A 12,609-nucleotide genomic window follows, 5' to 3' on the forward strand; every position below is an offset into this window, starting at 1 on the left:
GCCCTACAAACTGACATCAGGAACCTGGACTGCTGAGTTTTCTTTCCCAGGGAAAATGGAAAAAGGATGTGCCCAAAGGCCCCTGGCCCTGACTGCAAAGAATCCTTATATCGAAGGATGGACCCCACACCAAAGTGTTCTGCACCACAAACTTGTGCTGCCCTGATAGACCCACGGGAGCCCTACAAACTGACATCAGGAACCTGGACTGCTGAGTTTTCTTTCCCAGGGAAAATGGAAAAAGGATGTGCCCAGGGGCCCCTGGCGCTGACTGCAAAAAATCCTTATATCGAAGGATGGAGCCCACACCGAAGTTGTCCCCACCTCAAACTTGTGCTGCCCTGATAGACCCAAGGGAGCCCTACAAACTGACATCAGGAACCTGGACTGCTGAGTTTTCTTTCCCAGGGAAAATGGAAAAAGGATGTGCCCAGGGGCCCCTGGCCCTGACTGCAAAAAATCCTTATATCGAAGGATGGACCCCACACCGAAGTTGTCCCCACCTCAAACTTGTGCTGCCCTGATAGACCCAAGGGAGCCCTACAAACTGACATCAGGAACCTGGACTGCTGAGTTTTCTTTCCCAGGGAAAATGGAAAAAGGATGTGCCCAGGGGGCCCTGGCCCTGGGCTGGGGCCTCACTGCAAAAAATCCTTATATCGAAGGATTGACCCCACACCAAAGTTGTCCCCACCTCAAACTTGTGCTGCCCTGATAGACCCAAGGGAGCCCTACAAACTGACATCAGGAACCTGGACTGCTGAGTTTTCTTTCCCAGGGAAAATGGAAAAAGGATGTGCCCAGGGGCCCCTGGCACTGACTGCAAAAAATCCTTATATCGAAGGATGGACCCCACACCGAAGTTGTCCCCACCTCAAACTTGTGCTGCCCTGATAGACCCAAGGGAGCCCTACAAACTGACATCAGGAACCTGGACTGCTGAGTTTTCTTTCCCAGGGAAAATGGAAAAAGGATGTGCCCAGGGGCCCCTGGCCCTGGATTGGGCCCTGACTGCAAAGAATCCTTATATCGAAGGATGGACCCCACACCAAAGTTGTCCCCACCTCAAAATTGTGCTGCCCTGATAGACCCAAGGGAGCCCTACAAACTGACATCAGGAACCTGGACTGCTGAGTTTTCTTTCCCAGGGAAAATGGAAAAAGGATGTGCCCAGGGGCCCCTGGCCCTGACTGCAAAAAATCCTTATATCGAAGGATGGACCCCACACCAAAGTTGTCCCAACCTCAAACTTGTGCTGCCCTGATACACCCAAGGGAACCCTACAAACTGACATCAGGAACCTGGACTGCTGAGTTTTCTTTCCCAGGGAAAATGGAAAAAGGATAGGCCCAGGGGCCCCTGGCCCTGACTGCAAAAAATCCTTATATCGAAGGATGGAGCCCACACCGAAGTTGTCCCCACCTCAAACTTGTGCTGCCCTGAGAGACCCAAGGGAGCCCTACAAACTGACATCAGGAACCTGGACTGCTGAGTTTTCTTTCCCAGGGAAAATGGAAAAAGGATGTGCCCAGGGGTCCCTGGTCCTGGGCAGGGGCCTCACTACAAAAAATCCTTATATCGAAGGATGGAGCCCACACCAAAGTTGTCCCCACCTCAAACTTGTGCTGCCCTGATAGACCCAAGGGAGCCCTACAAACTGACATCAGGAACCTGGACTGCTGAGTTTTCTTTCCCAGGGAAAATGGAAAAAGGATAGGCCCAGGGGCCCCTGGCCCTGACTGCAAAAAATCCTTATATCGAAGGATGGAGCCCACACCGAAGTTGTCCCCACCTCAAACTTGTGCTGCCCTGATACACCCAAAAGAACCCTACAAACTGACATCAGGAACCTGGACTGCTGAGTTTTCTTTCCCAGGGAAAATGGAAAAAGGATGTGCCCAGGGGTCCCTGGTCCTGGGCTGGGGCCTCACTACAAAAAATCCTTATATCGAAGGATGGAGCCCACACCGAAGTTGTCCCCACCTCAAACTTGTGCTGCCCTGATAGACCCAAGGGAGCCCTACAAACTGACATCAGGAACCTGGACTGCTGAGTTTTCTTTCCCAGGGAAAATGGAAAAAGGATGTGCCCAGGGGCCCCTGGCCCTGACTGCAAAGAATCCTTATATCGAAGGATGGACCCCACACCAAAGTGTTCTCCACCTCAAACTTGTGCTGCCCTGATAGATCCAAGGGAGCCCTACAAACTGACATCAGGAACCTGGACTGCTGAGTTTTCTTTCCCAGGGAAAATGGAAAAAGGATGTGCCCAGGGGCCCCTGGCCCTGACTGCAAAAAATCCTTATATCGAAGGATGGAGCCCACACCGAAGTTGTCCCCACCTCAAACTTGTGCTGCCCTGATAGACCCAAGGGAGCCCTACAAACTGACATCAGGAACCTGGACTGCTGAGTTTTCTTTCCCAGGGAAAATGGAAAAAGGATGTGCCCAAAGGCCCCTGGCCCTGACTGCAAAGAATCCTTATATCGAAGGATGGACCCCACACCAAAGTGTTCTGCACCACAAACTTGTGCTGCCCTGATAGACCCACGGGAGCCCTACAAACTGACATCAGGAACCTGGACTGCTGAGTTTTCTTTCCTAGGGAAAATGGAAAAAGGATGTGCCCAGGGGCCCCTGGCCCTGACTGCAAAGAATCCTTATATCGAAGGATGGACCCCACACCGAAGTTGTCCCCACCTCAAACTTGTGCTGCCCTGATAGACCCAAGGGAGCCCTACAAACTGACATCAGGAACCTGGACTGCTGAGTTTTCTTTACCAGGGAAAATGGAAAAAGGATGTGCCCAGGGGGCCCTGGCCCTGGGCTGGGGCCTCACTGCAAAAAATCCTTATATCGAAGGATTGACCCCACACCAAAGTTGTCCCCACCTCAAACTTGTGCTGCCCTGATACACCCAAGGGAGCCCTACAAACTGACATCAGGAACCTGGACTGCTGAGTTTTCTTTCCCAGGGAAAATGGAAAAAGGATGTGCCCAGGGGCCCCTAGCACTGACTGCAAAAAATCCTTATATCGAAGGATGGACCCCACACCGAAGTTGTCCCCACCTCAAACTTGTGCTGCCCTGATAGACCCAAGGGAGCCCTACAAACTGACATCAGGAACCTGGACTGCTGAGTTTTCTTTCCCAGGGAAAATGGAAAAAGGATGTGCCCAGGGGCCCCTGGCCCTGGATTGGGCCCTGACTGCAAAGAATCCTTATATCGAAGGATGGACCCCACACCAAAGTTGTCCCCACCTCAAAATTGTGCTGCACTGATAGACCCAAGGGAGCCCTACAAAGTGACATCAGGAACCTGGACTGCTGAGTTTTCTTTCCCAGGGAAAATGGAAAAAGGTTGTGCCCAGGGGCCCCTGGCCCTGACTGCAAAAAATCCTTATATCGAAGGATGGAGCCCACACCAAAGTTGTCCCAACCTCAAACTTGTGCTTCCCTGATACATCCAAGGGAACCCTACAAACTGACATCAGGAACCTGGACTGCTGAGTTTTCTTTCCCAGGGAAAATGGAAAAAGGATGTGCCCAGGGGCCCCTGGCCCTGACTGCAAAAAATCCTTATATCGAAAGATGGAGCCCACACCAAAGTTGTCCCCACCTCAAACTTGTGCTGCCCTGATAGACCCAAGGGAGCCCTACAAACTGACATCAGGAACCTGGACTGCTGAGTTTTCTTTCCCAGGGAAAATGGAAAAAGGATGTGCCCAGGGGCCTCTAGCCATGGGCTGGGGCCACACTGCAAAGAATCCTTATATCGAAGGATGGAGCCCACACCGAAGTTGTCCCCACCTCAAACTTGTGCTGCCCTGATACACCCAAGGGAACCCTACAAACTGACATCAGGAACCTGGACTGCTGAGTTTTCTTTCCCAGGGAAAATGGAAAAAGGATGTGCCCAGGGGCCCCTGGCCCTGACTGCAAAGAATCCTTATATCGAAGGATGGACCCCACACCGAAGTTGTCCCCACCTCAAACTTGTGCTGCCCTGATAGACCCAAGGGAGCCCTACAAACTGACATCAGGAACCTGGACTGCTGAGTTTTCTTTACCAGGGAAAATGGAAAAAGGATGTGCCCAGGGGGCCCTGGCCCTGGGCTGGGGCCTCACTGCAAAAAATCCTTATATCGAAGGATTGACCCCACACCAAAGTTGTCCCCACCTCAAACTTGTGCTGCCCTGATACACCCAAGGGAGCCCTACAAACTGACATCAGGAACCTGGACTGCTGAGTTTTCTTTCCCAGGGAAAATGGAAAAAGGATGTGCCCAGGGGCCCCTAGCACTGACTGCAAAAAATCCTTATATCGAAGGATGGACCCCACACCGAAGTTGTCCCCACCTCAAACTTGTGCTGCCCTGATAGACCCAAGGGAGCCCTACAAACTGACATCAGGAACCTGGACTGCTGAGTTTTCTTTCCCAGGGAAAATGGAAAAAGGATGTGCCCAGGGGCCCCTGGCCCTGGATTGGGCCCTGACTGCAAAGAATCCTTATATCGAAGGATGGAGCCCACACCAAAGTTGTCCCCACCTCAAAATTGTGCTGCACTGATAGACCCAAGGGAGCCCTACAAAGTGACATCAGGAACCTGGACTGCTGAGTTTTCTTTCCCAGGGAAAATGGAAAAAGGTTGTGCCCAGGGGCCCCTGGCCCTGACTGCAAAAAATCCTTATATCGAAGGATGGAGCCCACACCAAAGTTGTCCCAACCTCAAACTTGTGCTTCCCTGATACATCCAAGGGAACCCTACAAACTGACATCAGGAACCTGGACTGCTGAGTTTTCTTTCCCAGGGAAAATGGAAAAAGGATGTGCCCAGGGGCCCCTGGCCCTGACTGCAAAGAATCCTTATATCGAAGGATGGACCCCACACCAAAGTGTTCTCCACCTCAAACTTGTGCTGCCCTGATAGACCCAAGGGAGCCCTACAAACTGACATCAGGAACCTGGACTGCTGAGTTTTCTTTCCCAGGGAAAATGGAAAAAGGATGTGCCCAGGGGCCCCTGGCCCTGACTGCAAAAAATCCTTATATCGAAAGATGGAGCCCACACCAAAGTTGTCCCCACCTCAAACTTGTGCTGCCCTGATAGACCCAAGGGAGCCCTACAAACTGACATCAGGAACCTGGACTGCTGAGTTTTCTTTCCCAGGGAAAATGGAAAAAGGATGTGCCCAGGGGCCTCTAGCCATGGGCTGGGGCCACACTGCAAAGAATCCTTATATCGAAGGATGGAGCCCACACCGAAGTTGTCCCCACCTCAAACTTGTGCTGCCCTGACACACCCAAGGGAACCCTACAAACTGACATCAGGAACCTGGACTGCTGAGTTTTCTTTCCCAGGGAAAATGGAAAAAGGATGTGCCCAGGTTTCCCTGGTCCTGGGCTGGGGCCTCACTGCACAAAATCCTTATATCGAAGGATGGAGCCCACACCAAAGTTGTCCCCACCTCAAAGTTGTGCTGCCCTGATAGACCCAAGGGAGCCCTACAAACTGACATCAGGAACCTGGACTGCTGAGTTTTCTTTACCAGGGAAAATGGAAAAAGGATGTGCCCAGGGGCCCCTTGGCCCTGACTGCAAAAAATCCTTATATCGAAGGATGGACCCCACACCGAAGTTGTCCCCACCTCAAACTTGTGCTGCCCTGATACACCCAAGGGAGCCCTACAAACTGACATCAGGAACCTGGACTGCTGAGTTTTCTTTCCCAGGGAAAATGGAAAAAGGATGTGCCCAGGGGGCCCTGGCCCTGGGCTGGGGCCTCACTGCAAAAAATCCTTATATCGAAGGATTGACCCCACACCAAAGTTGTCCCCACCTCAAACTTGTGCTGCCCTGATACACCCAAGGGAGCCCTACAAACTGACATCAGGAACCTGGACTGCTGAGTTTTCTTTCCCAGGGAAAATGGAAAAAGGATGTGCCCAGGGGCCCCTGGCCCTGACTGCAAAAAATCCTTATATCGAAGGATGGAGCCCACACCGAAGTTGTCCCCACCTCAAACTTGTGCTGCCCTGATAGACCCAAGGGAGCCCGACAAACTGACATCAGGAACCTGGACTGCTGAGTTTTCTTTCCCAGGGAAAATGGAAAAAGGATGTGCCCAGGGGCCTCTAGCCATGGGCTGGGGCCACACTGCAAAGAATCCTTATATCGAAGGATGGACCCCACACCGAAGTTGTCCCCACCTCAAACTTGTGCTGCCCTGATACACCCAAGGGAACCCTACAAACTGACATCAGGAACCTGGACTGCTGAGTTTTCTTTCCCAGGGAAAATGGAAAAAGGATGTGCCCAGGGGTCCCTGGTCCTGGGCAGGGGCCTCACTACAAAAAATCCTTATATCGAAGGATGGAGCCCACACCAAAGTTGTCCCCACCTCAAACTTGTGCTGCCCTGATAGACCCAAGGGAGCCCTACAAACTGACATCAGGAACCTGGACTGCTGAGTTTTCTTTCCCAGGGAAAATGGAAAAAGGATGTGCCCAGGGGTCCCTGGTCCTGGGCAGGGGCCTCACTACAAAAAATCCTTATATCGAAGGATGGAGCCCACACCAAAGTTGTCCCCACCTCAAACTTGTGCTGCCCTGATAGACCCAAGGGAGCCCTACAAACTGACATCAGGAACCTGGACTGCTGAGTTTTCTTTCCCAGGGAAAATGGAAAAAGGATGTGCTCAGGGGCCCCTGGCCCTGACTGCAAAGAATCCTTATATCGAAGGATGGACCCCACACCAAAGTTGTCCCCACCTCAAAATTGTGCTGCACTGATAGACCCAAGGGAGCCCTACAAAGTGACATCAGGAACCTGGACTGCTGAGTTTTCTTTCCCAGGGAAAATGGAAAAAGGTTGTGCCCAGGGGCCCCTGGCCCTGACTGCAAAAAATCCTTATATCGAAGGATGGACCCCACACCAAAGTTGTCCCAACCTCAAACTTGTGCTGCCCTGATACACCCAAGGGAACCCTACAAACTGACATCAGGAACCTGGACTGCTGAGTTTTCTTTCCCAGGGAAAATGGAAAAAGGATAGGCCCAGGGGCCCCTGGCCCTGACTGCAAAAAATCCTTATATCGAAGGATGGAGCCCACACCGAAGTTGTCCCCACCTCAAACTTGTGCTGCCCTGAGAGACCCAAGGGAGCCCTATAAACTGACATCAGGAACCTGGACTGCTGAGTTTTCTTTCCCAGGGAAAATGGAAAAAGGATGTGCCCAGGGGTCCCTGGTCCTGGGCAGGGGCCTCACTACAAAAAATCCTTATATCGAAGGATGGAGCCCACACCAAAGTTGTCCCCACCTCAAACTTGTGCTGCCCTGATAGACCCAAGGGAGCCCTACAAACTGACATCAGGAACCTGGACTGCTGAGTTTTCTTTCCCAGGGAAAATGGAAAAAGGATAGGCCCAGGGGCCCCTGGCCCTGACTGCAAAAAATCCTTATATCGAAGGATGGAGCCCACACCGAAGTTGTCCCCACCTCAAACTTGTGCTGCCCTGATACACCCAAAAGAACCCTACAAACTGACATCAGGAACCTGGACTGCTGAGTTTTCTTTCCCAGGGAAAATGGAAAAAGGATGTGCCCAGGGGTCCCTGGTCCTGGGCTGGCTCCTCACTACAAAAAATCCTTATATCGAAGGATGGAGCCCACACCAAAGTTGTCCCCACCTCAAACTTGTGCTGCCCTGATAGACCCAAGGGAGCCCTACAAACTGACATCAGGAACCTGGACTGCTGAGTTTTCTTTCCCAGGGAAAATGGAAAAAGGATGTGCCCAGGGGGCCCTGGCCCTGGATTGGGCCCTGACTGCAAAGAATCCTTATATCGAAGGATGGACCCCACACCAAAGTTGTCCCCACCTCAAAATTGTGCTGCACTGATAGACCCAAGGGAGCCCTACAAAGTGACATCAGGAACCTGGACTGCTGAGTTTTCTTTCCCAGGGAAAATGGAAAAAGGTTGTGCCCAGGGGCCCCTGGCCCTGACTGCAAAAAATCCTTATATCGAAGGATGGAGCCCACACCAAAGTTGTCCCAACCTCAAACTTGTGCTTCCCTGATACATCCAAGGGAACCCTACAAACTGACATCAGGAACCTGGACTGCTGAGTTTTCTTTCCCAGGGAAAATGGAAAAAGGATGTGCCCAGGGGCCCCTGGCCCTGACTGCAAAAAATCCTTATATCGAAAGATGGAGCCCACACCAAAGTTGTCCCCACCTCAAACTTGTGCTGCCCTGATAGACCCAAGGGAGCCCTACAAACTGACATCAGGAACCTGGACTGCTGAGTTTTCTTTCCCAGGGAAAATGGAAAAAGGATGTGCCCAGGGGCCTCTAGCCATGGGCTGGGGCCACACTGCAAAGAATCCTTATATCGAAGGATGGAGCCCACACCGAAGTTGTCCCCACCTCAAACTTGTGCTGCCCTGATACACCCAAGGGAACCCTACAAACTGACATCAGGAACCTGGACTGCTGAGTTTTCTTTCCCAGGGAAAATGGAAAAAGGATGTGCCCAGGGGCCCCTGGCCCTGACTGCAAAGAATCCTTATATCGAAGGATGGACCCCACACCGAAGTTGTCCCCACCTCAAACTTGTGCTGCCCTGATAGACCCAAGGGAGCCCTACAAACTGACATCAGGAACCTGGACTGCTGAGTTTTCTTTACCAGGGAAAATGGAAAAAGGATGTGCCCAGGGGGCCCTGGCCCTGGGCTGGGGCCTCACTGCAAAAAATCCTTATATCGAAGGATTGACCCCACACCAAAGTTGTCCCCACCTCAAACTTGTGCTGCCCTGATACACCCAAGGGAGCCCTACAAACTGACATCAGGAACCTGGACTGCTGAGTTTTCTTTCCCAGGGAAAATGGAAAAAGGATGTGCCCAGGGGCCCCTAGCACTGACTGCAAAAAATCCTTATATCGAAGGATGGACCCCACACCGAAGTTGTCCCCACCTCAAACTTGTGCTGCCCTGATAGACCCAAGGGAGCCCTACAAACTGACATCAGGAACCTGGACTGCTGAGTTTTCTTTCCCAGGGAAAATGGAAAAAGGATGTGCCCAGGGGCCCCTGGCCCTGGATTGGGCCCTGACTGCAAAGAATCCTTATATCGAAGGATGGACCCCACACCAAAGTTGTCCCCACCTCAAAATTGTGCTGCACTGATAGACCCAAGGGAGCCCTACAAAGTGACATCAGGAACCTGGACTGCTGAGTTTTCTTTCCCAGGGAAAATGGAAAAAGGTTGTGCCCAGGGGCCCCTGGCCCTGACTGAAAAAAATCCTTATATCGAAGGATGGAGCCCACACCAAAGTTGTCCCAACCTCAAACTTGTGCTTCCCTGATACATCCAAGGGAACCCTACAAACTGACATCAGGAACCTGGACTGCTGAGTTTTCTTTCCCAGGGAAAATGGAAAAAGGATGTGCCCAGGGGCCCCTGGCCCTGACTGCAAAGAATCCTTATATCGAAGGATGGACCCCACACCAAAGTGTTCTCCACCTCAAACTTGTGCTGCCCTGATAGACCCAAGGGAGCCCTACAAACTGACATCAGGAACCTGGACTGCTGAGTTTTCTTTCCCAGGGAAAATGGAAAAAGGATGTGCCCAGGGGCCCCTGGCCCTGACTGCAAAAAATCCTTATATCGAAAGATGGAGCCCACACCAAAGTTGTCCCCACCTCAAACTTGTGCTGCCCTGATAGACCCAAGGGAGCCCTACAAACTGACATCAGGAACCTGGACTGCTGAGTTTTCTTTCCCAGGGAAAATGGAAAAAGGATGTGCCCAGGGGCCTCTAGCCATGGGCTGGGGCCACACTGCAAAGAATCCTTATATCGAAGGATGGAGCCCACACCGAAGTTGTCCCCACCTCAAACTTGTGCTGCCCTGACACACCCAAGGGAACCCTACAAACTGACATCAGGAACCTGGACTGCTGAGTTTTCTTTCCCAGGGAAAATGGAAAAAGGATGTGCCCAGGTTTCCCTGGTCCTGGGCTGGGGCCTCACTGCACAAAATCCTTATATCGAAGGATGGAGCCCACACCAAAGTTGTCCCCACCTCAAAGTTGTGCTGCCCTGATAGACCCAAGGGAGCCCTACAAACTGACATCAGGAACCTGGACTGCTGAGTTTTCTTTACCAGGGAAAATGGAAAAAGGATGTGCCCAGGGGCCCCTTGGCCCTGACTGCAAAAAATCCTTATATCGAAGGATGGACCCCACACCGAAGTTGTCCCCACCTCAAACTTGTGCTGCCCTGATAGACCCAAGGGAGCCCTACAAACTGACATCAGGAACCTGGACTGCTGAGTTTTCTTTCCCAGGGAAAATGGAAAAAGGATGTGCCCAGGGGGCCCTGGCCCTGGGCTGGGGCCTCACTGCAAAAAATCCTTATATCGAAGGATTGACCCCACACCAAAGTTGTCCCCACCTCAAACTTGTGCTGCCCTGATACACCCAAGGGAGCCCTACAAACTGACATCAGGAACCTGGACTGCTGAGTTTTCTTTCCCAGGGAAAATGGAAAAAGGATGTGCCCAGGGGCCCCTGGCCCTGACTGCAAAAAATCCTTATATCGAAGGATGGAGCCCACACCGAAGTTGTCCCCACCTCAAACTTGTGCTGCCCTGATAGACCCAAGGGAGCCCGACAAACTGACATCAGGAACCTGGACTGCTGAGTTTTCTTTCCCAGGGAAAATGGAAAAAGGATGTGCCCAGGGGCCTCTAGCCATGGGCTGGGGCCACACTGCAAAGAATCCTTATATCGAAGGATGGACCCCACACCGAAGTTGTCCCCACCTCAAACTTGTGCTGCCCTGATACACCCAAGGGAACCCTACAAACTGACATCAGGAACCTGGACTGCTGAGTTTTCTTTCCCAGGGAAAATGGAAAAAGGATGTGCCCAGGGGTCCCTGGTCCTGGGCAGGGGCCTCACTACAAAAAATCCTTATATCGAAGGATGGAGCCCACACCAAAGTTGTCCCCACCTCAAACTTGTGCTGCCCTGATAGACCCAAGGGAGCCCTACAAACTGACATCAGGAACCTGGACTGCTGAGTTTTCTTTCCCAGGGAAAATGGAAAAAGGATGTGCTCAGGGGCCCCTGGCCCTGACTGCAAAGAATCCTTATATCGAAGGATGGACCCCACACCAAAGTTGTCCCCACCTCAAAATTGTGCTGCACTGATAGACCCAAGGGAGCCCTACAAAGTGACATCAGGAACCTGGACTGCTGAGTTTTCTTTCCCAGGGAAAATGGAAAAAGGTTGTGCCCAGGGGCCCCTGGCCCTGACTGCAAAAAATCCTTATATCGAAGGATGGACCCCACACCAAAGTTGTCCCAACCTCAAACTTGTGCTGCCCTGATACACCCAAGGGAACCCTACAAACTGACATCAGGAACCTGGACTGCTGAGTTTTCTTTCCCAGGGAAAATGGAAAAAGGATAGGCCCAGGGGCCCCTGGCCCTGACTGCAAAAAATCCTTATATCGAAGGATGGAGCCCACACCGAAGTTGTCCCCACCTCAAACTTGTGCTGCCCTGATACACCCAAAAGAACCCTACAAACTGACATCAGGAACCTGGACTGCTGAGTTTTCTTTCCCAGGGAAAATGGAAAAAGGATGTGCCCAGGGGTCCCTGGTCCTGGGCTGGCTCCTCACTACAAAAAATCCTTATATCGAAGGATGGAGCCCACACCAAAGTTGTCCCCACCTCAAACTTGTGCTGCCCTGATAGACCCAAGGGAGCCCTACAAACTGACATCAGGAACCTGGACTGCTGAGTTTTCTTTCCCAGGGAAAATGGAAAAAGGATGTGCCCAGGGGGCCCTGGCCCTGGGCTGGGGCCTCACTACAAAAAATCCTTATATCGAAGGATGGACCCCACACCAAAGTTGTCCCCACCTCAAACTTGTGCTGCCCTGATACACCCAAGGGAGCCCTACAAACTGACATCAGGAACCTGGACTGCTGAGTTTTCTTTCCCAGGGAAAATGGAAAAAGGATGTGCCCAGGGGCCCCTAGCACTGACTGCAAAAAATCCTTATATCGAAGGATGGAGCCCACACCAAAGTTGTCCCCACCTCAAACTTGTGCTGCCCTGATAGACCCAAGGGAGCCCTACAAACTGACATCAGGAACCTGGACTGCTGAGTTTTCTTTCCCAGGGAAAATGGAAAAAGGATGTGCCCAGGGGCCCCTGGCCCTGACTGCAAAAAATCCTTATATCGAAAGATGGAGCCCACACCAAAGTTGTCCCCACCTCAAACTTGTGCTGCCCTGATAGGCCCAAGGGAGCCCTACAAACTGACATCAGGAACCTGGACTGCTGAGTTTTCTTTCCCAGGGAAAATGGAAAAAGGATGTGCCCAGGGGCCCCTGGCCCTGACTGCAAAAAATCCTTATATCGAAAGATGGAGCCCACACCAAAGTTGTCCCCACCTCAAACTTGTGCTGCCCTGATAGACCCAAGGGAGCCCTACAAACTGACATCAGGAACCTGGACTGCTGAGTTTTCTTTCCCAGGGAAAATGGAAAAAGGATGTGCCCAGGGTCCTCCAGCCATGGGCTGGGG

This window comes from Lonchura striata, chromosome 25 (assembly GCF_050655825.1).
Source record: "Lonchura striata isolate lonStrDom1 chromosome 25, ASM5065582v1, whole genome shotgun sequence".
NCBI lineage: Eukaryota > Metazoa > Chordata > Aves > Passeriformes > Estrildidae > Lonchura > Lonchura striata.